The sequence below is a fragment of the Delphinus delphis genome, chromosome 1, assembly GCF_949987515.2.
Source record: "Delphinus delphis chromosome 1, mDelDel1.2, whole genome shotgun sequence".
NCBI classification, from domain to species: domain Eukaryota; kingdom Metazoa; phylum Chordata; class Mammalia; order Artiodactyla; family Delphinidae; genus Delphinus; species Delphinus delphis.
In genome coordinates this window covers 159,177,544-159,204,243 of record NC_082683.1, presented here as the reverse complement: position 1 = coordinate 159,204,243, position 26,700 = coordinate 159,177,544, and the positions used below count along the sequence as shown (strand labels likewise).

General features: G+C 40.2%; 1 protein-coding gene across 1 annotated transcript in view; it reads left to right on the top strand.

The window, feature by feature from the left end:
* The window catches only part of SMYD3 (SET and MYND domain containing 3), a 714,060-nt gene that overhangs the window by 668,700 nt on the left and 18,660 nt on the right, over positions 1-26,700 (top strand). The window lies entirely within an intron of this gene.

Genomic DNA, 26,700 nt, shown 5'->3' with positions numbered 1-26,700 from the left:
TGTCTCCTAAGGTCTCCCGCCAGTTTTTCGAATGGGTTGTTTGTTGTTGTTGAGTTGTATGAGCTGTCTGTATGTTTTGGAGACTCTCCAATAGACTTCTAATATGAGGTTCTAAACAAAGAGCCAGCAAATTATTATTTTGCCAGAAGTTTTAAAAGACACGAGTCCTCAAATTTAAAGCATACTTCCCAGTACTGAGTAGGATCAATAAAAGAAATCCAAACTTGGACATATTGTAGTGAAACTTGAAAACATCAAGGATAAAGGATCTTAAAGCCTGATATCGGTTAGGTTGACAGCCATTTCTCAGCAACAGCCATTGAGGCCAGAACACATGGAAGAATATCTTCAACGTGCTAAAGAAAATAATTGAGAAAGAATTCTCTGTAGGTAAACTATCTTTCAAGAGCAAGAATGAAATAAAGATATTTTAGGAAGTACAAAGAACCTCACTAAAAGAATCGTTAAATGATGTATATTACAAGAAGAAAAGTAATCCCAGAGGGAAGTTGTAGGATGCATGGAACAATAGTGAGTATAGAAATTATTGAAATGTCAGTAAATGTAATTAATAATGACCACAAAGTCATGTTTCTATCAAAAGGTGAAAGCAAAATTCTAGATAACAATGACAAGAAGGTTATAAATCCACATGTATCACCATAAATATAAGTGGATTGTGATTAAATTTAAATATTAAAGTGTAGAGATTATCAGGTGGGTTTAAAAATAAAAACAAAGTTACATGCTGCTTAAGGAGAAAGCAACACCAAATGGCTAAAAGTAGTAAGATGGAAAGAGAGACACCATGACAACACTAACCAGAAGAAAGCAGGGTGACTATCCTCAGGCAATGCAGGTTTAAGGCAAAAAAAAAAAAAAAGCATTAGTAAGGATAAAATTCTGTGTAGTTATAAAAGAGAGGTAGGAGTGAGCCAGGGCATCTGGGGTCCATGGCCAGGGTTAGGAGTTTGCATGTCAGCCTGACCTCCGTGGGCAGTCAGCAGACGGGCTGTGTGGAGAGCAGGGCAGAGGCTGAGAGATTGGGGCGGGGGGGGCGGGGGCGAGCAGTGCTGAGGGCTCGAGAGGTGTGTCTCGTGGATGCCAGGAGTGCCTATTTGGAGGAAAGAGGGCTGGTAAGCTAGTGTATGCTGCAGAGGTGTGGACCTCTGGGTGGCATTCACTCAGTGTGACAGCGTGGGGGTTTGAGAGGGCTTGGAGGAAGCTGAAGCCTCGCCAGTAGGAAGGAAATTGCTACCACCTTTTTCATTCCCACCTGAGTCTGGTCCGGAAATCATGGCCAAATTAGTGCTGCACCGTGTCTGTCACCCCCAGAAGATGCACAGTGAAACGCTAGGTGGAAGACGGTTTCTGACAAGAAATGCAGCAAAGGGCATGAGGTGACTCTTCTGAAACTCAAGCCTTTATCAGAGGCTGTTACTTTTAACGCAGTATTTGTAACGTAAGGAAGCAGATTTTGTCATCATTACGGCACTGGATGACAGTAGCCGCTGGCCAGCTGCTGAGATTAACGAGCTGAGCCTGCCTGGAGTCCTGCGAAGACTTCATTGTCTTTGAACTTTGATTTCCGGCTCTTACCCACCCCACCTCCACTCTAACCCTACCCTGCAGACTGCCCCTGCACTCTTAACTGTTTATTAGGGCCACTGTTTGTAAAGAAGCTGTATGTTAACTATAGACAATTTTCAGCTGTCTCTGAAGTCGTGGCCTGCAGATCATTTTGACGTGCTCCCTGTGCTTCCCATGAGCTTGGTACCCCCAAAAGGAAAAGCAAATGGAATGTCAAAATCCATGCTTACTGAGAAGCGAAGAGGTTTAGAAACTCATTCTTGACTTGTTCCCAAAGTGATCAGGATCTTGCCCATTGGCTGTCATCATTAACAAATCAATTTTTGGAGTCTACTGTGGCATGAAGAATTAGGCATGTTAATTTACCAGATCTGATTACAAAGAGAGAGGCCTGTCTGCTAATAGCTTATAGCACCATAAAACGATTACCAGCTAGAGACAGACCAGTTTTGCACTGTACTAGTTATGTGATTTAGGACAATTATTTAACCTCTATGAGCTGCAGTTTTCTTATATGTAAAATGGAAATAATAATGTTAACCACACATCATTGTAAGGATTAACTGAGGTAACGCTTTTCTAGAAAAGTACCCAGCACCTAGAACAGTACTTGGCTAATTGTTGGTACTCAATAAATATTCCAGGAAGGAAGGAAGCGGGGGGCAAGGAATCGAGGAGAGGGAGGGATGTAAAGCCTCTAGGCACATAGCACTCTTTTATCCATATTTTGAGAAAAAGCCAAGAACGGTTACATAAACAGAATTCCTTAGAGCAGTCTTCTGGGGAAGAAATTTCATATGCCACTAACACACACACACACACATACGTGTTTAAGATTAGAATGTTTTTTAAAATCTAATCAGCTGTCATTGGGCCTGACAATGAGAACTAATCAGAAAGAATGAGAGGAGAGCTGGTGATGGGGGGAGGCAGCGGCTCGGAGAAAAAGGAGTCAGGCCGTAATTCTGGAGAAAGAAACGAGGGGATGGGAGGAGGCTGCCTGTCCTGCGGAAGCCGCTCAGTGTCACTTCTTCAGTGGCTTCCAAACACATGTAACCCTCTGGCTCTCAGAAGCAACCTGGCTGGAAGCTAAAAAAGACCAGCATGCTCATAGGAGCACGGACACATTCTGTTTCCCTCTCTCCCCCCGCCTTTCTGTCTCTGTCTCTGTCTCTCTCTCCATTTCTTTCCTAAGAGACAGATAAACTCATTAACTATAGAAAATGATAATCCATCTGGCTGAGCCCTGCTCCACAGCCCTACTCAAGGAAAACATAGACAGTAAGCACATAAACGTTGGTTACCGACAGAGACACGTGTCACGGTGCCCCGAGCTGGGACTGCTGCTGGTTCCGTATGCCGTCTTGCAGTGTCACGGAGTTAGCAGGATAAACTGATCCATTGCATTAACAAGTGTTGCAAGTAGTACTTTGGTGCCCAAGAGGGATTTGGAAAGGTTCTTGCTATGCTTGCCAGACCTCTTTGCCTAGGTGAAATAACACATTGTCTTTTTCCCAGCTGATTTCATTTCTTGCAAAATGCCCAGAACAGTTTCATAAAGACGTCCCTTGTGGATGAGCAAAAAAAAAAAAGGCCAGTTTGAGGAAATGACTGAGTTCTTAGATGCTGGGGAGGAGTTGCTTGTCTGATAGGGACATCACTTTTTTTTTTTTTTTTTTTTTTTTTTTTTTGCGGTACGCGGGCCTCTCACTGTTGTGGCCTCTCCCGCTGCGGAGCACAGGCTCCGGACGCGCAGGCTCAGCGGCCATGGCTCACGGGCCCAGCCTCTCCACGGCATGTGGGATCTTCCTGGACCGGGGCACGAACCCGTGTCCCCTGCATCGGCAGGCGGACGCTTAACCACTGCGCCACCAGAGAAGCCTGGGACATCACTTTTTAATGGCACAGCTCACTGAAGACATAGAGGCTGGCTGAATAGCTCACTGCAGCTGCCTTGCCATCTCCTGTGCATCTTTTCTTAATGACAAAGACCAAATTCATGTCCCTAATTACAGAATGGATTCTTTTGTATCACCTGTGTTTATATTCCCTGGGCTTTTGAGGTAGGTGTAGTACTTTTTCAACTGAAAACTAAAATGTACTCAGGAATATACAGTGAATTAGGCAAAAAATTCATTATTCCATAGTGGAAAACAATGGGGCCAGATGGTTAAGATGGAACAGAGAGCCACCCAGAGTCTTGGATTCAAATTCAGCCCTCTTGCTAAGTTTCAAATTTTGGTTGATTCATAAAGATGCTCAAATGTCTTCCTTCAAGTTAATCACGTCAATGCAAATGATTCAAGCAGCGGGGCCAGAGAATCACGGAGCACACTCACCTCCCACTGTGGCTTGTCTGTGGCAATTCCTGCTTCAAAAATTTAGCTGCTGCTCTGTCTTTAATTATGTGCTTGTGCCTCTCTCTCCCTCTTTTTGAAGACTTCACATTTATTGGGTGCTGGCCTGCTTTGAAGCTAGGTGTGAGAGGTACAGTCGCCCTTGAGCCCCAGGCCCTGCCCTCTAAGGGTTCTGTGACCCTGGCTCTGGCGAGGCTCCCTTGCTTGGAGCTGACACATGAGTAGTTGGATGAGGGTGGACTCTGTCTTCTGTTGCCTCACTCACCACCAGGGTTGAGCTGATCTGGCTGGCAGAGTAGTGCACCCTTTCTTCCTCACTGCAAATCAATATTATCTATATCACCTTCATTCTGTACTCAGAACACTCTGGACTTTTTATCAGTTCCTGGAATATGTAGTGTTGTTTTGTGCCCAAAGACCTTCTCACCTGCTGTTCCTTCTGCCCAGAATATTCATCATCAGTCTAATTTTGACTCATCTGTCATCCACCAACTAAAATGTTTCCTCTTCTCAGAAATTTTTCCTGACCCTCCAGTTTAGATTAGATCCCCTGCTGTAGGCCCCTATAGAAGCCTACCTGGTACTCACTAGACCTGTCAATACTTCTCAGTGTCTGGCCCATCCACAGCGATGAGGACAGGAGCCACTGTCTGCCTTATTTCCCACTTTATCTGTATAATGCCTGGCATATAATGGGTGCTCAGTAAATGGTGAATGAATGAATGAACTAACGAACAAATAGATAAGTGGGTTCTCCTGGTGTGTCTCCCCCAGGGTATATGCCACATCAGTGATGGGGATTTTACTTTAAGAATATATGAGGAGCTTTGCTTTCCAGCTGGAAAGTTCAAACCCCTGAGCAGGGAAATCCATTAGCCAATTGAGAGTCCTTGTGCCAGCAACATTCTGAGAGAGGCTGAGAGAAGCCAGCTGATAGTGTTGAGTGGAATTGGAAAATGGTGGAAACAGGTACAATGGAAAGCTTATGAAATCCTCTTCACATTAGACCTCACTTGTCTGGCACCAGTATTTAGTTTGAAGGAAATTTCCAAAACACAGACCACACAATTCCACTCAAATATAAATAAAAATAATATTCTATAGCTGATAAAAGATTTGGGGTTTCGATAAAAGATTTGGGGTCATTCCCTGTTACCCTAGTCACTTATTCTCTGTCCATTGAATTAAATATCTGAATGTTGACTACAGATTTTCCATTGGTCTAAGACTTTTTGTTCATTGGAATCCTTGCTTGCCCATAGGTTGCAGAGTTGCAAACTACTAGTCATACCAGGTCTATGCTAAATTGCACTGGGTTCTAGTGCCACTCCAGCCCTGCGTCTGGTTGAGAAGGCCCTCATCCCCTCTGTGCAACGACTTTCCATTTATAGGTGAGTGGTGATGGGGGCATTTGCCTCGTTAGGGAGCTGCCTACAAAAATATCTCTAAAAGGAGTTATATCCTTCAGTTCCCAAAGGATGGTACATTATCATGCTACATGACCTAGGGCAAGTCAGTGGACTTAGAGTAACTTTTCTAGGCTGTTACAGCATCTTTAAATTGAAGGAGTCGAAGTAGGTGATCTCTGATTCCTTCTAGCTCTAAACAGTCTCTGAGTCATTTTAATAATTGTAAGCAAAGCACCTCCCACCCCTTTACTCTCTCAGGCATGTACCAGGAATATCACCTGGCATCCTAATCCTGTGAAAGATTGGTAGAAGGGGAGGAATGCAGATGACAGGGCTCCCAGTATTAAGTTCTCAGATACTGACAACTAGAAAGGAGTTGTTGGTATTCACTGTGGTGGAGTCTGGTCAGGTGGTTTTAAGCCCTTCCTGGCATCTTGCATTTACCTCACAGGACTAAGCGATCAAGCGGACATTTCAGCAGCAAGGCTGAGGGTGTGACCAGCACATTGCTCACCTTGACTGTACCATGCTTGGTGGTCAGCTACCACGCTTGTGAACCTCAACTCACCATGGTTTTTTAAAATCCTGGGAGGTACTTGTGCCCAAAAATACTTTTCCATCTCACTGATGAAAATTCACTTGGTTACATTGTTTTGAATTTTACCCATTTGAAATTCTTTCGAGTTAATGAAAATTTCTCCTTCAAAATGCAAATGCCTCTCTGAAATTATCAATCATTAACAACTATAATTTAATCTAATAAAATTGCTTTCTTTTAACACCTTGATGAGAGCAGACGTTTCTAAAGGAAGCTGACAAGTTTTGATTGGGTGAAGAGGGATCCCTTTTGGGGGAGTGGGGTGCACTGGGGAAGGCAGGATGTGTGAGGCACCACTGAGAAGACCACTGATGAGTCCTCCAGCCTGGGTAAAAATGAAAAGTTTCTAGGATGTAGGAGAGATGAAAAGAGTGAAGACAAATGTGCTTACTGCAAAACTTTAATGTCAGTTCTAGACCTGGTCCAGCACCAGGACTGGGCTTGATGAATTGCTTATGGAAGAGGTTGCTCCGCACAGGAACTTATGAGTCTAAAATGATGGTAGATGCCTGTAAACAAAGGCCACATAGGCTTTTAGAGAGAATTCTTTTCCCTAGCAACATAAAGAGCCCCTTATAGCAAGAATAGCTGTAATTTGCAGAAGTGTAAAAAATCTACTTCCAACTGTAAAAATACTGAAAAATCTAGGGCATAGCAAGGTGCCCGTTCTGCCCTGTGATATGATGTGTGATCTTGAAAAATAATGAGAATGGAATAAGGCATTGTAAAGATATTGCTCTAATGAACACAGTTCTGTTTGCCAGCCTTTCTTCCTGCTAGCAAATTATATCATTCCATCAACTTGGTAGAACATCAGTAATGTCTTTGGAGAAGAGCTTGTAAGAGCTGAGATGCTCTATGGCAGGATTTGTGACGACAATGTAATTTGGCATTTCTCAATTCTCTTTGATTTTGCACAGAGAAAATGGAAGACTGTGATAAATATTTTCCACAAATGGCATCTTAAATGGAAACACAGCTAGTAGCAACAGTATTCTGCTGTTTATTTAGATGCTGGATTCCCGGTTCTCTAGGTGAAACAACCATGTTGGCAGATTCATTGGTTTCACATTTTTTCAACACTTTTCTTTTTTCAGTTAAGTGATGAATTTGGTTTCACCAGCAGGCTTCTGCTGGCGAGAGGTGATGTCAGGCTGCTGGCATGTTTGTACTCAGTGGAATCAGAGTTGTGTATTAGGGGCTATTGAAATTGATTGGAGATGTTTTAGTTGCACTATGAGAAGTTAACAAAGTGCAGAGCTAATCTAAGGCAAAACTTAGATTGGGGAGGTTTGGCGAGGCAGTGAGGTAGACTGGAAGGAGAGCAGATTCAAGAAGCAAAGTGCTGGGTTCTGAACTCAGCTTCTCCATTTACTGGATAGCTTAGTGGTCAGTCAGTGATGTGGGCAGAGGTGTTGCTCAAAGGTCTTGAACCTATAAGGCTTCCTTCCACCTGCTGCTGTGTGTGGGAAGGTGTATGCATTCAAAGCTGTAGCCAGTTCTCAATTCTCCCTTGGCTTTTACTTTTCGCCAGGCTTTCTCGTGTCTCCCTTATGTACATCAACTTTCCCAGGTACCCAGGTGATACGGAGAGCTTGTCTCAGTCCTTCTGTGGCTCATTCAGGTCGAGGTGGTAGACGCAAACAGTCCCAGGCAAGCAGGCTATAGACCTCTGCTTTTCTTACTCAAAGCTCTAGCAGTTTCTTGGAGAATAAAAGCTTCTCAATTTGTTGTTTAACTTTGGTCAATTTCTCATGCCCCGAAGTGGTTGCTTTTGGCAATTTTGTCCAGCTTTATACTTGTTTTTGCAGAGGAGACTCTCTGATCACATCATCATTACCAAAGGTTACTTGCATAGGTTATTTTAGAATAAATTTAGCTGAAACAAACAAAGTCGGTAGATCAGTGCCTGGTATGTAGCAAGGACTCTAACAGTATTTGGTATAATTATCATTATTCTTCTTATTGACAGAGACAACTATATAGTCACATATCTAATACATCTTCATAGTTAACCATTGTATTTTTTTATAAACTAAATGTATTTTCATATATACACAGGGTCTTTTTAAATTTAATTTTATTTATTCTCATACAGCAGGTTCTTATTAGTTATCTGTTTTATACATATTAGTGTATATATGTCAATCCCAATCTCCCAATTCATCCCACCACCACCACCCCTCCCCACTTTCCCCCTTTCGTGTCCATCCATTGGTTCTCTACATCTGTGTCTCTATTTCTGCCTTGCAAACCGGTTCATCTGCAGCATTTATCTAGATTCCACATATATGCGTTAATATACAATATTTGTTTATCTCTTTCTGGCTTACTTCAATCTTTATGACAGTCTCTAGGTCCATCCACGTGTTTACAAATGACCCAATTTCGTTCCTTTTTATGGCTGAGTAATAATCCACTGTATATATGTACCACATTTTCTTTATCCATTACTCTGTCGATGGGCATTAAGGTTGCTTCCATGACCTGGCTATTGGAAACAGTGCTGCAATGAACACTGGGGTGCATGTGTCTTTTTGAATTATGGTTTTCTCTGGGTGTATGCCCAGTAGTGGGATTGCTGGATCATATGGTAATTCTATTTTTAGTTTTTTTAAGGAACCTCCATACTGTTCTCCATAATGGCTGTATCAATTTACATTCCCACCAATAGTGCAAGAGGGTTCCCTTTTCTCCACACCCTCTCCAGCATTTGTTGTTTGTAGATTTTCTGATGATGCCCATTCTAACTGGTGTGAGGTGATACCTCATTGTAGTTTTGATTTGCATTCCTCTAATAATTAGTGATGTTGAGCAGCTTTTCATGTGCCTTTTGGCCATCTGTATGTCTTCTTTGGAGAAATGTCTATTTAGGTCTTCTGCCCATTTTTTGATTGTGTTGTTTGTTTTGTTAATATTGAGCTGCGTGAGCTGTTTATATATTTTGGAGATTAATCCTTTGTCCGTTGATTTGTTTGCAAATATTTTCTCCCATTCTGAGGTGTGTCTTTTCATCTTGTTTATAGTTTCCTTTGCTGTGCAAAAGCTTTTATGTTTCATTAGGTCCCATTTATTTATTTTTGTTTTTATTTCCATTAGGAGGTGGGTCAAAAAAGATCTTGCTGTGGTTTATGTCAAAGAGTGTTCTTCCTCTGTTACCCTCTAAGAGTTTTATAGTGTCCAGTCTTACATTTAGGTCTTTAATCCATTTTGAGTTCATTTTTGTGTATGGTGTTAGGGAGTGTTCTAATTTCATTCTTTTATATGTAGCTGTCCAGTTTTCTCAGCACCTGAGAAATTTGTTTATTTCTCAAAGAACCAGATCCTTTTAATGTGTTGTTGGATTCTAAGATCAGGTGCACTAACCTGATCTTTCTGTGCACTAACTTATTGAAGAGACAGTCTTTTCTGCATTGTATTTCCTTGCCTCCTTTGTCATAGATTAGTTGACCATAGGTGCGTGGATTTCTCTCTGGGCTTTCTATCTTGTTCCATTGATCTATATTTCTGTTTATGTGCCAGTACCATATTGCCTTGATTACTGTAGTAAGTCAGGGAGTCTGGGAGTCTGATTCCTCCAGCTCCGTTTTTTTCCCTCAGGATTGCTTTGGCTATGTGGGGTCTTTTGTGTCTCCATACAAATTTTAAGATTTTTTTGTTCTAGTTCTGTAAAAACTGCCACTGGGAAATCTGAAATATGTGACAACGTGTATGAACTTTGAGAACATTATTCTAAGTGAAGTAAGCCGGTCACAGAAAAACAAATACTGCACAGTTCTACTCATATGAATATCTAAAATACTCAAATTCATAGAATCAAAAAGTGGAATAGTGGTTGCTAGGGACTGGTGGGGTGGGGGAAACAGGGAGTTATTAATCAATGGGCAAAAAGATTCAGTCAAGCAAGAGAAATAAGCTCTAGAGATGTGACTATACAACACTGTACTTATAGTCAACAAAAATGGACACTTCAAAATTTGTCAAGAGGGTAGATCTCATGTAAGATGTTGTAACCACACACACACACACACAGAGTAAAATAGAGGATATGTATACTCTGCAACCCAGAAATCCCACTTCTAAATATATTCCCTAGTGAATCCTCCACGTGTATGAAGAGTCATGTGCAAGAATGTTCACTGCAGCATGATTTGTAGTAGGAAAAACCTATAAACAACCTGAATGATCACGAGGGAGAGAATGTCTGTGGAATGCTATATGGCAATTCAAATGAATAAACTAGAGCATTTGTATTAAAAAAAAAAACTGCCACTGGTAATTTGATAGGGATTACGTTGAATCTGTAGATTGCTTTGGGTAGTATAGTCAATTTGCACAATATTGATTCTTCCAATTCAAGAACATGGTATATCTCTCCATCTGTTTGTGTCCTCTTTGATTTCTTTCATCAGAGTCTTGTAATTTTCTGAGTATAGGTCCTCCTTAGGCAGGTTTATTCCTAGGTATTTTATTCTTTTTGTTGCAGTGGTGAATGTGATTGTTTCCTTAATTTCTCTTTCTGATCTTTTGTTGCTAGTGTATCGGAATGCAAGAGATTTCTGTGCACTAATTTTGTATCCTGCAACTTTACCCAATTCACTGATTAGCTCTGTTAGTTTTCTGGTGGCATCTTTAGGATTCTCTATGTATAGTATCATGTCATCTGCAAACAGTGACAGTTTTACTTCTTCTTTTCCAATTTGTATTCCTTTTATTTCTTTTTCTTCTCTGATTGCTGTGGCTAGGACTTCCAAAACTATGTTGAATAACAGTGGTGAGAGTGGACATCCTTGTCTTCTTCCTGATCTTAGAGGAAATGCCTTCAGTTTTTCATGGTTGAGAATGATCCTGGCTGTGGGTTTGTCATATATGGCCTTTATTATGTTGAGGTAGGTTCCCTCTATGTCCACCTCCTGGAGAGTTTTCATCATAAATCGGTGTTGAATTTTGTCAAAAACTCTTTCTTCATCTGTTGAGATGATCATGTGTTTTTTCTCCTTCAATTTGTTAATATGGTGTATCACATTGATTGATTGGCATATGTTGAAGAATCCTTGCATCCCTGGGATAAATCCCACTTGATCATGTGTAAGATCCTTTTAATGTGTTGTTGGATTCTGTTTGCTAGTATTTTGTTGAGGATTTTTGCATCTATATTCATCAGTGATATTGATCTGTAATTTTTTTTTCTTGTAGTATCTTTGTCTGGTTTTGGTATCAGGGTGATGGTGGCCTCATAGAATGAGTTTGGGAGTGTTCCTTCCTCTGCAATTTTTTGGAAGAGTTTGAGAAGGATGGGTGTTAGCTCTTCTCTAAATGTTTGATAGAACTCACCTGTGAAGCCTTCTGGTCCTGGACTTTTGTTTGTTGGAAGACTTCTAATCACAGTTTCAATTTCATTACTTGTGATTGGTCTGTTCATATTTTCTGTTTCTTCCTGGTTCAGTCTTGGAAGGTTATACCTTTCTAAGAATTTGTCCATTTCTTCCAGGTTGTCCATTTTATTGGCATAGAGTTGCTTGTAGTAGTCTCTTAGGATGCTTTGTATTTCTGCGGTGTCTGTTGTAGCTTCTCCTTTTTCAGTTCTAATTTTATTGATTTGAGTCCTCTCCCTCTTTTTCTGGATGAGTCTGGCTAAAGGTTTCTCAATTTTGTTTATTTCTCAAAGAACCAGGTTTTAGTTTCATTGACCTTTGCTATTCTTTTCTTTTTTTCTATTTCATTTATTTCTGCTCTGATCTTTATGATTTCTTTCCTTTTACTAACTTTCGGTTTTGTTTGTTCTTCTTTCTGTAGCTCCTTTAGATGTAAGGTTAGATTGCTTATTTGAGATTTTTCTTGTTTCTTGAGGTAGGATTGTATTGCTATAAACTTCCCTCTTAGAACTGCTTTTGCTGTATCCCATAGGTTTTGGATCATCATGTTTTCATTGTCATTTGTCCCTAGGTATTTTTTGATTTCTTCAGTGATCTCTTGGTTATTTACTAACGTATTGTTTGCCTCAATGTGTTTGTGTTTTTTACGTTTTTTTCCCAGTGATTGATTTCTAATCTCATAGCATTGTGGTCAGAAAAGATGCTTGATATGATTTCAGTTTTCTTAACGTTACCGAGGCTTGATTTGTGACCCAAGATATGATCTATCCTGGAGAATGGTCCACGTGTACTTGAGAAGAAACTGTAATCTGCTGTTTTCGGATGGAATGTCCTATAAATATTAATTAAATCTATCTGGTCTATTGTGTCATTTAAAGCTTGTGTTTCCTCATTAAGTTCTGTCTGGATGATCTGTCCATTGGTGTAAATGAGGTGTTAAAGTCCCCCACTATTATTGTGTTACTGTCGATTTCCTCTTTTATAGCTGTTAGCATTTGCCTTATGTATTGGTGCTCCTATGTTGGGTGCATATATATTTATAATTGTTATATCTTCTTCTTGGATTGATCCCTTGATCATTATGTAGTGCCTTCCTTGTCTCTTGTAACATTCTTTATTTTAAAGTCTATTTTATCTGATATGAGTATTGCTACTTCAACTTTGTTTTGATTTTCATTTGCATGGAATATCTTTTTCCATCCCCTCACTTTCAGTCTGTATGTGTCCCTAGGTCTGAAGTGGGTCTCTTGTAGACAGCATATATATGCGTCTTGTTTTTGTATCCATTCAGCGAGCCTGTCTTTTGGTTGGAGCATTTAATCCATTCACATTAAAGGTAATTATCGATATGTATGTTCCTATTACCATTTTCTTAATTGTTATGGGTTTGTTTTCGTAGGTCCTTTTCTTCTCTTGTGTTTCCCCACTTAGAGACGTTCCTTTAGCATTTGTCTTAGAGCTGGTGTGGTGGTGCTGAATTCTCTTAGCTTTTGCTTGTCTGTAAAGCTTTTGATTTCTCTGTTGAATCTGAATGAGATCCTTGCCCGGTAGAGTAATCTTGGTTGTAGGTTCTTCCCTTTCATCACTAAATATATTGCACCACTCCCTTCTGGCTTATAGAGTGTCTGCTGAGAAGTCAGATATTAACCTTACAGGAGTTCCATTGTATGTTATTTGTCATTTTTCCCTTGTTGCTTTTAATAATTTTTCTTTGTCTTTCATTTTTGTCAATTTGATTAGTATGTGTCTCGGTGTGTTTCTCCTTGGGTTTATCCTGCCTGGGATTCTCTGCGCTTCCTGGGCTTGGGTGGCTATGTCCTTTCCCATGTTAGGGAAGTTTTCAACTATACTCTCTTCACGTATTTTCTCGGGTCCTTTCTCTCTCTCTTCTCCTTCTGGGACCCCTCTAATACGAATGTTGGAGCATTTAATCTTGTCCCAGAGGTCTCTTAGACTGTCTTCTTTTCTTTTCATTCTTTTTTCTTTATTCTGTTCTGTGTCCTTGAATTCCACCATTCTGTCTTCCAGGTCACTTATCTGTTCTTCTGCCTCAGTTATTCTCCTACTGATTCCTTCTAGAGTATTTTTCATTTCAGTTATTGTATTGTTCATCTCTTTTTGTTTGGTCTTTAATTCTTCTAGGTGTTTGTTCTTTAATTCTTCTAGGCATTTGTTCTTTAATTCTTCTAGGTCTTTGTTAAACATTTCTTGCATCTTCTTGATCTTTGCCTCCATTCTTTTTCCAAGATCCTGGATCATCTTCACTCTCATTATTCTGAATTCTTTTTCTGGAAGGTTGCCTATCTCCACTTCATTTAATTGTTTTGGGGGAGTTTTATCTTGTTTATTCATCTTGTACATAGTCCTCTGCCTTTTCATTTTGTCTGTCCTTCTGTGAATGTGGTTTTCATTCCACAGGCTGCTGAATTTTAGTTCTTTTTGCTTCTGCTGTCTGTTTTTTTGTATGAGATCCTCTCTCCAGCCTCTTACTTCTAGAAACTCCTATTTAGACCAACTGTCTGCAACCTTTTTCTGTAAAGGGGTAGATAGTAAATATTTAGGCTTTGCAAGTTGTACAGTCACCTACTCAATTCTGCTCTGTAGACCGAAAGCAGCCATAGACAGTATGTAAATGAATAGGTGTTGCTGTATGCCAATAAAACTATTTATGAAAACATGCTGCAGGTGGGATTTGGCCTTCGGGCCATAGTTTGCCAACCCTTGCCACAGACTCACTGTCTCACAATTCTACATCTAAGCAGTGCCATATTCTCTGCCCCAAGAGACTATATTTTCCTTTGGAAATCACTGCAAAAGAGAACATCTCTGCTTCTCAGCACACGTTCCAGCTCCTCCCAACACCTGTGCTCTGGGAGCCTAAGACTTCTTCAAGAGCTAGGGGCTCTTGAGTGCTTGGTATCTGTATCAGCTAATTTCAGTAAAAGTACCTGTCACTTCTGGAATACATGTCAACAGCAACACTCTCAGTTTTGTTAGAGACACACTGTTTTATAGATACAGACATACAACTTGGTTAAGCTTATAGATGGCAAACTATATTTCATCTTCTATTTAAAACTAGATTGTGCAACTTTTTACTAGTTGTTAACTTTTTATAAATTTAATTTTTTCCTTCCAAACAAAGGAAAAGTATGTACATTTTAAAAACCACAGTGTTGGGCTTCCCTGGTGGCTCAGTGGTTAAGAATCCGCCTGCCAATGCAGGGGATGCAGGTTCGAGCCCCAGTCCGGGAGGATCCCACATGCCACAGAGCGATTAAGCCCGTGCACCACAACTACTGAGCCTGCACTCTAGAACCCATGAGCCACAACTACTGAGCCCGCGTGCAACATCTGTTGAAGCCTGCGCGTCTAGAGCCTGTGCTCTGCAACAAGAGAAGCTACCGCAATGAGGAGCCCACACACCGCAACGAAGAGTAGCCCCCACTCACTGCAACTAGAGAAAGCCCATGCACAGCAACAAAGACCCAACACAGCTAAAGATAAAAATAAGTAAAATTAATAAATTTTTTAAAAAATTAAAAACCAGTGTTCCCTTCTTGATTTAATGCTCAATCTTTTAAGATCATTAAGTTCATAGGTTATAATTAATTTAATTGTTCTTTACACAAAGGCTTTGTATCTAGAAATTAAAACTGAATGTTAAATCAGTTATTTAAGACTATTTTATTATTAAATATATCCTACCTTCCATAGGTATATAAATTATAGATGAACTACTTAAAGAAATATAAGGTAAATATGCATGTAATCACTGTAGGTTCTTCCTGGATTTAGAAGGACTTTAGAATTCTTGAATCCTGTTTTCTTCCCTAATGACATATATGGTGTGCTTATTGTATTTTTTATTTTTACCATATTTTTAACCCTCTAAAATTGTTTTGTTTGTCAGTGTTCGTAGATTAACCCATGTAAGCATTCTCTTTATTCTTCAGTCCTTCTTGCCCTTAGACTTCCCATCTTGGCTCACTTTCCTTCTACCAGAAGTACATAATTAGAAATTCCTTTTGTTGAGATCTGAGGTGACAAATACACAATTTTTCTTTGTCCAAAAATGTCTTTATTTCAACCTCATTCCTTTTTATAAATTAAGGCTTAGTTTTTTAAAAAACAGTTTTATGTTCACAGCAAAATTGAGTGGAATGTACTGAGATTTCCCATATACTCCCTACCCCATACATGCATAGCCTTGCTCATCATCAACATTCCCCATCAGAGTGGGACATTTGTTACAATTGACGAACCTATAGTGACACATCACAGTAACCCAAAGTCCATAGTTTACATTAGGGTTCACTCTTGGTGTTGTACATTTTATGGGTTTGGACAAATGTATAATGACATGTATCTATCATTATGGTATCATATAGAGTATTTCACTGCCCTGAAAAATCCTCTGTGCTCTGCCTCTTCATCCCTCCTTCACCTCTAAACTCCTGGGAACCACTGATCTTTTTATTGTCTCCATAGTTTTGCCTTTTCCAGAATGTCATAGAGTTGGAATGTAGCCCTTTCAGATTGGCTTCTTTCATTTAGTATTATACACTTAAGGTTACTCCATGTCTTTTCATAGCTTGATAGGTCATTTCTTTTTAGCACTGGATAATATTCCATTGTCTGGATATACCATAGTTTATTTATCCATTCACCTACTGAAGGACATTTTTGTTGCTTTCAAGTTTGGGCAGTTGTGAACAAAGCTGCTATAAATATCCATGTGTAGGTTTTTGTGTGGATGTTAAGTTTTCAACTCCTTTGGGTAAATACCAAGGCACACCATTCCTGGGTACTGTGGTTTAGTCTGTTTAGCATGTTTAGTTTTGCAAGAAACCGCCAAACTCTTCCAAAGTGGCTGTACCCTTTTGCATTCCCACTAGCCATGAATGAGAACTGTTGTTCCACATCCTCGCCAGCATTTAGTGTTGTCAGTGTTCTGGCTATTCTAATAGATGTATACTGATATGTCATTGTTATTTTAGTTTGCATTTCCCTGATGACATATAATATGGGGCATCTTTTCATATCCTTAATTGCCATCTTCTCTGGTAAGATATCTGTTCAGGTTTTTGGCCCATTTTTTAAATTGGTTTTTTTCCTATTGTTGCACTTTAAGAGTTCTTTGTATATTTAGGGTAACAACCCTCTATCAGATGTGTCTTTTGCAAATATTTTCTCCCAGTCTGTGGTTTATCTTCCCATTCTCTTGACATTGTCTTACAGAGCAGAAGTTTTTTATTTAATGAAGTTCAGCTTCTCAATTATTTCTTTCATGGATCATGTTTTTGTTGTTGTAACTAAAAAGGTACCACCACACCCAAGATCAATTTTGAATTCTTTTTTGTGAAGGGTGTTAAGATCTGTGTCTAGATTCTTTTTTTGGGGGGGGGCATATGGATGTCCAGTTGTTCCGGAAACATTTGTTAAAGAAAAAACCTGCCTTTGTTCCATTGTATTGCCTTTGCTTCTTGGTCAAAGATCAGTTGACTGTATTTATGTGGGTCTATTCTGTTCCATTGATCCATTTTTTCTTTTCTTTCACAAATACAGTACCACACTGTCTTGATTACTGTAGCTTTACATTAAGTCTTGAAGTTGGGTAGTGTCAGTCCTCCAGTTTTAATCTTCTCCTTCAGTATTGTGCTAGCTATTCTGGGTCTTTTGCCTCTCCATAAAACTTTAGAATCAGTTTGTTGACATCCACAAAATATCTTGCTAGAGTTTTGATTGGGATTGCATTGAATCTATAGATCAAGATGGGAAGAACTGACATTTAGACAATATTGAGTCTTCCTATCAGTGAACATGGAATATCTTTCCATTTATTCTGATTTTGTTCATCAGAGTTTTATAGTTTTCCTTATATAGATCTTCTATATATTTTGCTAGATTTATACCTAAGTATTTCATTTTGTGGGTGCTAACGTCTCATTCTTTTTGTTAAAGTTTTGTTGAGATGTAATTAATTCACTTACCATACAATTTACCCATTTAAAGTGTACAATTCATTGGTTTTTTACTATGTTCAAAGATATGTGCAACCATCCACACAGTCAATTCTAGAACATTTTCATCACCTCTAAAAGTAACCTTGAACCTGTACCTCTCCATCTTGATTCTTGAAAGATATTTTTGAGGATATAGAATACTAGACTAGGAATAATTTTTCCTAGGCACATTGAAGGTATCATTCTACTGGCTTCTGGCTTTCACTGCCAGCCTTACTGTGACTCTTTTGAATATAATCTGCCTCCCATGATTGGAAAGAGGGGAAGCTTCCCTATTAGACCATTCACCATTGGGTAGACACTGAGCTTGCTCTTCTGCCCCGCAAGCTCCAAAAAGCAGATGAAGCCAGAGGTTTCAGCACACCAGTATAGCATTGGTTTCGCAATCCTGCTTACTTCTCAAAGGTACCTCTTCATTTAGATTTTGGCCTGACAGTTCTTTACTATCTTGCCAGGACGTTATTACTTTAAAAAATATTTTATCTATCATTTTACATTGTTTTCAGTGAGATAATCAATATGGCTATTAAGCTTGCCATATTACCAGAAACAGCATTAAAACAGTTTTCATAAATCTGAACAGGCCCAAATGAATAAATGATTTATGAAAATAAATTTTAAAATTTCTACTCAAGGGCTTCTTTTTGGGAAATGATCTCAGAGTGATATGATCATCTGTGTATTCAGATATTTAGGGGATTTAGAGTACCTATCCAGAACTTCAGAGGTGTCTTTTATTGCCCATATAAGTGGACAAATAGACCTTGTACAGGACAAGTGGAACTTTTCTTTCTTTTTTTTAAGGTAGAAACTTTTTAAAACTTTATTATTTATTTTTATTTATTTTGTCTGTGCCAGGTCTTAGTTGCAGCATGGAGGATCTTTTAGTGGCGGCAGGCGGACTTCTTAGTTGCAGCACGCGGACTCTTAGTTGCAGCATGCATGTGGGATCTAGTTCCCTGACCAGGGATCAAACCCAGGCCCCCTGCATTGGGAGCGTGGAGTCTTACCCACTGGACCACCAGGGAAATCCCCAAGTGGAAGTTTTCTAATGAAAATCTCACTGCCATTTTTTTCCCAAGGACTTAATAACTAAATTATAGTTACAGTATAATTCAGTCATACTGGCTGGCCTTTTTGAAATATTTCAAAATAGTATTAAATATTCCATACCCTAAGAAAAAAGTGCTGTAAGATATGAGACAGGCAAAAGCCAGACAAAGGACAGTACTCTCACCATTATGAGTATCAAAAAGGACTATTTGCATACAGCGGAGTACCATCCTGCCTGCCTGGAAGATTCTGACCAGTTCTTTCCACTGTGCTGCATACAAGGCCAACCGCATGGACTGGCCTATGATGTCTCCCTGCTGTTAGCCAAACTGCCAGTGGGCCAGGCAGCACATGAGCAGGTCTGGAAAGAGCATGAGGAAATTTGAGCACAAATCCACATTAAATGAAACTAAGCACACCTAAGTTGAAAGTTATAAGTATGGGCAATGTCTTCTCTGTTCATTTTTCTAAAAAGAAAGCTAAAACTCAAACTTTTAGGTTCAAAATTGGACACAACCCTATCTGCATCGTAAGTCTTTCCTTAAGGAGGCAGCTCCTGGCTACTTAGCCAGTATCTTCTCAGTTTCTCCAGACCCCACCAGGCTTCTCTTTGTGTTGCTACATATTCAAGTTGCATTTAAAAAGGAACAGGCAAACACACAGGTGATCCAGGTGGGTCTTTTGGCTGTTGGAATATAACTATTTTGGTGCTATTAGGCTATCTTTTTACACTTTGCAACAAAATTGAGTGATTTTTTTTTCCCATTGTTTATCTCAATATGGATGTAAAAGTGCGTCGCAACTAATTACCTTACATCCACTATCCCTGGAAACTTAATAATACTAGTTTGTGTTTATATGTGATTGACAGTCCCAAATGTTCTCCCATCTGTTTTCTTACCATCAGGTTAATTGTGATGTGAAGTGGTCACTCTGCTAACTGCTTGGAAGAACCAGGTCTTAAATCCAAATCTTCTCAAACTCCCTCATTCTAATTTATCTACCATAAAACCTCTGCTCCAGAGGCTGAATTACTTGAGCATTTAAAATAAACAAAAAGCTCTCTTGTACTTATTATCTGATTTAGAGATTCTTTCGAACAATGGATCATATACAAATAATTATAAATTGTCAAACTTCTGAGCGTAAGAAAGCTCTGCCTTGTGAGTGAAGGACCTATTTGGTGGAAATTAAGAGAGGCAGAAATGCATTCTTTGTGTAAGGAAATTATCCTGCTTACTCATTTTATGGCATAAAATAAACCCAAGAAAAATCTCATTGCATTGAGACAAAGTCTCAGTGTAACACTGTAAAATCCCATTGTGATGTGTGGTGGGGTTATAAGAAGCACTATGAATTTATTTTCCTATACTCAGGTGGCAGGAGGTGGGGGGGGGGTGGGTGGCAGAGCCATCTTTCTCAATGCTGTGGGGCTGACAGCACATGTCACAGATGGAGCAAGAGGTGAGGGTTCAATCTAGGCTGGAAGCCAGGACCTTTTTCTTTTGGAAACAAGTGAGAATTCATGGCCCTGATCCTCCTGTCACCAACAGAACCAAGCTGTAGAGGTAATGGAGAAGTAAGGCTTCATCACCCCACTTGGAGAGCAGCACCTCTCCAGACTGTGTGAATTAATTAAGAAATGGTAAGAAATAGTTCTCCTTGTTCTGAAGTTCCCAGTATAGTCTGTCCTTTTTTCTTTGGTTTTGTTTCCCAATGTTAGGATCTTTGTTTTTTTAACTAACAACAACAAAAATGTATCATATTACAAATAAAGCTACCCTACCACAAAGGCATAAATAACTTCCATACAGCAGCTGGTTTAACTCAAAAAGACTCTAAGGAACATCCTATGACTCCATCTGCCTTTTCATGCTTCCTTGTCTCAGTTACCCATGGTGTTTGACAATGAGTTTCTACACTTGATTTAAGACCTAGAGCAAAGCTTCTTAATGCTGAGTGTGAGCTGCTGTTACATCTGCTGTTCTTCTAGCTATCAAGTAGTGTCGATCTGATGTCTTGACAGTGTGGAAGGCCACTGTATGCCACTCATTGTGTGTATCATTTCATTTCTATATAAGACTTAGAATTAAGTAAAATTCCAAAATCTTCTGAAACTTGGGGCAGTTATCTACCAGAGTCCATAACTTCTGAAGGTGAAAAAGTAAAACCCAGTGTTCTGCTTTTTTAATTATGAAAAATTTCAAACATACACAAAAATAGAAAAATATAATGAACCTTCATATATCTATTATCCAGTTTCAATAATTATCAAGATTTTGCAACACTTAGTTTATCTCTCACCTTACTTCCCCCTCTTTTCCCCTTATTTGAATTATTTTATTCTTTTTACAATTCTTAGCTTTCATTACTTCTGAAAATTCTCAGCCATTATGGCTTTAGATATTGCTTCTGCCATCCTCTCCCATCTCTCATTTGAGATTCCAGTTTACCTATATGAGACCTGTGTTCCCCTTTATTTTCCATTTCCTCATCTCTCTTTGTTTTGCAACTGATATATTCTTTTGACCTGCTTTCCAGTTCTCTAATTCTTTCCTTGGCTGTGATAAGTCTGATGTTAAACTACTGAGATCTTAATTTCAGTTTTCTATTGTTCAGTTCTAGAATTTTCATTGGTTATGTTTTATATAATTTCAATTTTCTGCTAAAGTTCTTTTCTATTATTAAGTTTGCAAACATACTTTTTATAATTGTTTCTTAATTGATTTATTAGAGCCTCAATATCTGCAAACCTGTAGGTTTGTTTCATTGTCTATGTTTTTCTCTTGGTTTTCAGACAGTTCTTATCTTTTTGTATGCCTGGTTATAAGTTTACTGAATGCAGGACATTGTATAGAAAAATTAGAGAGATAATTGAGATTCAGGATTATGTTATCTTCCTTCAGAGAGAATTTACTTTTGCTTTTGGCAGTCAGGGTAGAAACAGATCACCTTACTCCAGTCAGGGTTTGAAATGATTCAGTCTTTGGGAGGGCCAGTCTGTTTATGGCTTACCACTATTCCTGGATTGTAGCCCTTTGGTGGGGCTCACAAATGAAAGTTGGGGATGTTTACTGGAGCTCCTTCTCATCTTTGCTAAGCCCTGAACTCCAAGCTCTGTGTCTCCATATCCTTGAGACTGCCAAAACTTCTGCTCAGCTGTTTAGCCTATCTGCCTCTACTTTCAAATCAGCAAAGGGAAAAGCAGCAAGGTGTAAGGATCACCTACTTGAGCTTCTGCTCTTTCTGCCATTTTGCCACATCCAGACCCCTGTCCCTCTGTGATTCTTTGACACCTTCAAACAGATTTTTTTTTTTAAAGAAGATGTTGTGGGTAGGAGTTTATTAATTTATTTTTGCTGTGTTGCGTCTTCGTTTCTGTGCGAGGGCTTTCTCTAGTTGTGGCAAGCAGGGGCCACTCTTCATCGCGGTGCACAGGCCTCTCACTATCGCAGCCTCTCTTGTTGTGGAGCATAGGCTCCAGATGAGCAGGCTCAGTAGTTGTGGCTCACGGGCCTAGTTGCTCCGCGGCATGTGGGATCCTCCCAGACCAGGGCTCGAACCCGTGTCCCCTGCATTAGCAGGCAGATTCTTAACCACTACGCCACCAGGGAAGCCCCAAACAGAATTTTATAAATATTTTGTCTAATGTTTCTTGTTCTTAGCACAGGGTTTGGTCTGAAACAAGGTAACCCACCATTGCTGGAAAGAGAAATTATGCTGAAGAAATTTAAATCAAAACTCAGTCATTACATCATTCTATCCATGCATACTTCAGTTTGTATCTCTGAAAAATGTGGACATTTTCTTACCCACAATGCCATTTCATGTTCAAATTTCCTAGATTGAATCAGAAATGTCTTTTTACAGTTGTTTTAAGATGCAGAAGGTCTGCAAATTACATTTGACTGTTGTATCTCTTAAGTCTCTTTCAATCTAGAGTGTTCTCCTCCCCTGCCATCTTTTTCTTTTCACGCCATTGACCTGCTGAAGATCCTGGGTGAAGGTCCTGTAGAATTTCCCATATCTCGAATTTAGCTGGTTGCTTTTATTTGTTCCTCTACCACTTGTTTTTCCTATGAAATGGAATTTAACTTTATGGGCTTGAATAAATTTAGTTTCTTTGTTTCTGTTTTTGTTTTTTGGCAAGGATCCTTTATAGGTGGTGTAAAATCCTTCTTATTGCATCATATCAGATAGCATGTAATATCTGGCTGTCCCACTTTAGTGATGCTAAGACTGATCAGTGGGTTCAGATGGCAACAACCTGGTTTATCCATTTAAAAATTTTCCATCATTCTTTGATCTGCTGATTTCATCTAGTGATACTTTTTTTGTGGATTCTTCAAGAGTTGCAAAATGCTGATTTTTCTAATTCCATCATTAGAATTAGATTTCACATTAATCAGCTAAAATTCACATTTATCAGCTAAAATTCATACATTATAGCTATTTGGTTACTCTAAAATACAGTTTATAGAGTCAAGTTAAGCTTTTTTTTAAATTCAGTGATGTATTTTATATCAGTTCTAAAAAATAACCCTAACAATAAATGGTTTTTCCTGTCATATAAATGTCAAAACTCTACCTGTAATGAAACAGTGTGATTGGTAATTGCATCATGTGGAAAAACCTCAGCAAGACCAACAACATGGGTCCTGCCAACATAGGTCCTGCCATGTTTTTCGCTACCCCCTTTTAACTTGAGACATTCCAGTTCCCTGACCCTCAGCCTCCTTGTAGAATATGGCAGCAAGATCCTGGTGTTTATGGGTCTGAATTAAACTAGCATGTGTGCTGCTGCTTTTCTCTGCTTGTTTAAACGCCTTCTTCCTATACACTTATTCACCTCAGAAACACCAAGGGCACTTTTTCCATTCTAGGCCCAGCATCCTGGACCACGTGATTGTTAGCACTGTACCCATGAAAAGAAAATTTATAACACCCAAACAAGTAGAATGCCTTGCTGAATGATTTTGTTATTACATAGTTTGCTTGTGTTTTTTGTGGCGGCATTTCAATTTCTGAATCTTGGGAGTCAGCTCTGACTGCCAGACCCCAGCAAGTCTCCAGGTCCTGTTGAATCAGCTGTAGGCCATTTTTTGCATCAGATCCTTCTTTTCTGTTCTCATGACCACATCTTGACTCAGGTCTCTCTGCCTCTAGAGTCTCTTTTCCAATTTATCCTGTCTCCTATTCTGGTGAAACACCCTCAGCCCCTCTGTAGGGCCCAGCTGCCTGCAAGCAAAGTCTGAACCTCCTAGCTGGGCATGGATGCCTCTGCACAGCCTGGCCTCAGGTGCACCTCCTCTCCCGCTCTCCTTCGCTGCCGGTCAGATCATGCATTCACTGGCCCTTTGTCTCCAGCCTCCGGTACCGTTGCCAGAGCTACCCGCCCTCCCCATGCTCCACATGCTGTCCTAGCAGCCCATCGCCTCTTCCAGTCTGAACCAGCTCAAGCTCTGCTGCTCCAGGGAATCTCCCTGATCACTGTGGTCTCCACTGCTTCTGGAGCACCCATTGTCTGTGCCGTGGTCTGGCAGCTCTCATAATCCTCTCTGTATCATAACTCAATTTGCTTCACATCTGCAATCAGACTGTATCCTAAGCAAGGGCAGGGACTCACCGTGGGCTTCTTGTATCCTTTATGCACTGGGCACAGTACCTGGCCTCTCCTAGCTACTACACCTTCCCACTCAGACTCCTGTTTTAGTCCCTGCAGTCCTCAGGCATCCCTGATTCCTCCTCTGGTTCAGGCTCTCAGCCTGGCCTTGATTCCTGACAGTCTGTGATTGAAGACCTCTTGCAGGCCTCCTCTCATCACTGTCACACACGGTAAAGTTGATGAAAGCCCACGCCCTGGGTAGAGAACTTCTCCCAGCAGGAGTGAGCTTCACCGGTTTTCCTTGGGGTGCTATTCCAGCAAGTAATCATGATGCTTATTCCATATGTCAGCTGGGAGGCCTCCAGAAACAACCCAGGCACACACTCAGCACCCCTGCCAGAGCTGTTAGGCTGCTCCGTAAATATTTATGTGGAAGTCCCCCTCCCAGACACTTCCTCATCCTCTCCTGATTAAACTCCACTTCATTTTTTAATATCTTTAAGCAACCGGAGCAAGTACCTTTCATGGAGTAATTATGCACCACTTTCTCTGCCACCATAGAACCAAAGATTTTCTTTCCTTCTGCTAACTGATGTGACAGACATCCACTTAATGGAATGATGATTAGTATGAAATTACATTTTGGCCTTTAAATTTAATTATGCCACATTCACAGCAATAAAATAAAGTTCCAAATGCAGGTGTGTTTTTCAAGGAAAGTGTCCAAGGCAATTAAGTACAGGGCAGTGGCGTCCTATATTTAAGCCTTTTGTCTGGGGAATCTTAAAATCTTTTCCACAAAAGTAGATCATGATGTTCATTTTGTAAGGGGGAGAGGTGAAGTGACTGATCTCTTGGCATGCTCAGAAGACGACGGAAAATCCAGGACCCAGGTGTCCCCTTTGTTCCCCCCCGCTCCCTTTTCAGCTCTTTAAGAGAAGCATGGCCGACCTTCTATTAATTTAAATACCTCTCTCTGAGGTACTGCTTTCTGCTTCTTTAAGAGCCTGAATGAAAAAAGTTTCTATATCACATTTCATGTGGGGAAGAGCTGAGGTTCAGGGAGAGGGAATGGTTTGAAGATAGTATACTAATCAGAGAACATACATGTCTCTCCTGATAAAGCTACCTCATCTCTATTACACAGCAGAGGCTGAATGTGGGTTCCATGACTAGTTCATAAATGAAAAGCAGAACAGTGCTTGGCACATGGTAAGCCCCGTATAAGCCATGACTCAGGCCTACAGGCAGGCACCTATGTTCTCTGGATGGGAAGCATCTGGAATGCACCCTCGCTCGTGCCATGCAACAGTTTGGATGTGTTTCCGTTCTCCCCACCCAGACAAACCTTCTCAGATCCTGGGGAGCCAGGTTAAGTCCTCTTACCCTCTTCTAAGAAACCTTCCCTGGTCCAACCAATCATAACTCTCCTTTTCATAACTCCTGTATCATTTTCTCAGTTCATTCCACACACTTGAACTGAGCATTGCCATCTACTAATTAACATAGGCTTCATCGGGACACTAAATCATGCTCTATTCTGTGATATTTTTAAACTGTGGTATGAATGTTTGCCTTGTGTCTCATGGGATTATTGGGCCTTGAGGGAAAAGATCATATATATACAGTATAGTATGTCCCCCGGCCTCAGGATTGATCTTGCACATACAGCCGGAGGTCAGGAGACTTATCAGGCTAGAGGATGTGGGGGGCAGAAGGGGCCAAACTGTACACATTTTGTTGAATCTCACGTAATACATTCTTGTTGAATCGAGTTGAAATAACACTGGGTCTGAAACATAGTCCTGGGTTTTCATTCTTTGGTCCACTGCAACACCCTGTTCTATTCTGTTGGGTATGAAAGAGGTCAAGTATGTACAGAGTTCCTACATGCAACACGGTAGCAAGCACAGATGGGGTGTCTGAATCCAAAGAGTCCAGTGATATATATATATATATATATATATATATATATGGAATCTAAAAAAAAAAAAAATGGTTCTGAAGAACCTAAGGGCAGGACAGGAATAAAGACGCAGACACAGAGAATGGACTTGAGGACAGGGGGAGGGGGAAGGGTAAGCTGGGACGAAGTGAGAGAGTGGCATGGACATATAGACGCTACCAAATGTAAAATAGATAGCTAGTGGGAAGCAGCTGCATAGCACAGGGAGATCAACTCGGTGCTTTGTGACCATCTAGAGGGGTGGGATAGGGAGGGTGGGAGGGAGACACAAGAGGGAGGGGATATGGGGATATATGTATACGCATAGCTGATTCAATTTGTTATACAGCAGAAACTAACACAACGTCGTAAATCAATTATACTCCAATAAAGATGTTAAAAACAAAAACAAAAAAACAGAGTCCAGTGATGACAGAATAAATACACGGGGCCTGTAAGAAAGGTGGACTCTGTGATGAATGATGGACTCTGCACTGAGACTCAGGGAGCTTTGCGGTTAAAAGGAGCGTGTGGGCGTTTCTATATGGGGAATCCTGAAAGTAAATGAAAATTCATTTACTTAACAATTATACACTGAGAGGCCAGCTTCTGGTCCAAGGCTATCCTGGGTGTTGGAGTTTCACGGGGGAGGTTGGAGGATAAGATTGGCACCTGGTCCCTACACCCCCTGCCAAATATAAACGCAGAGGTCCAGATTCTCTTCTTTTAGTGTTTATTAGAG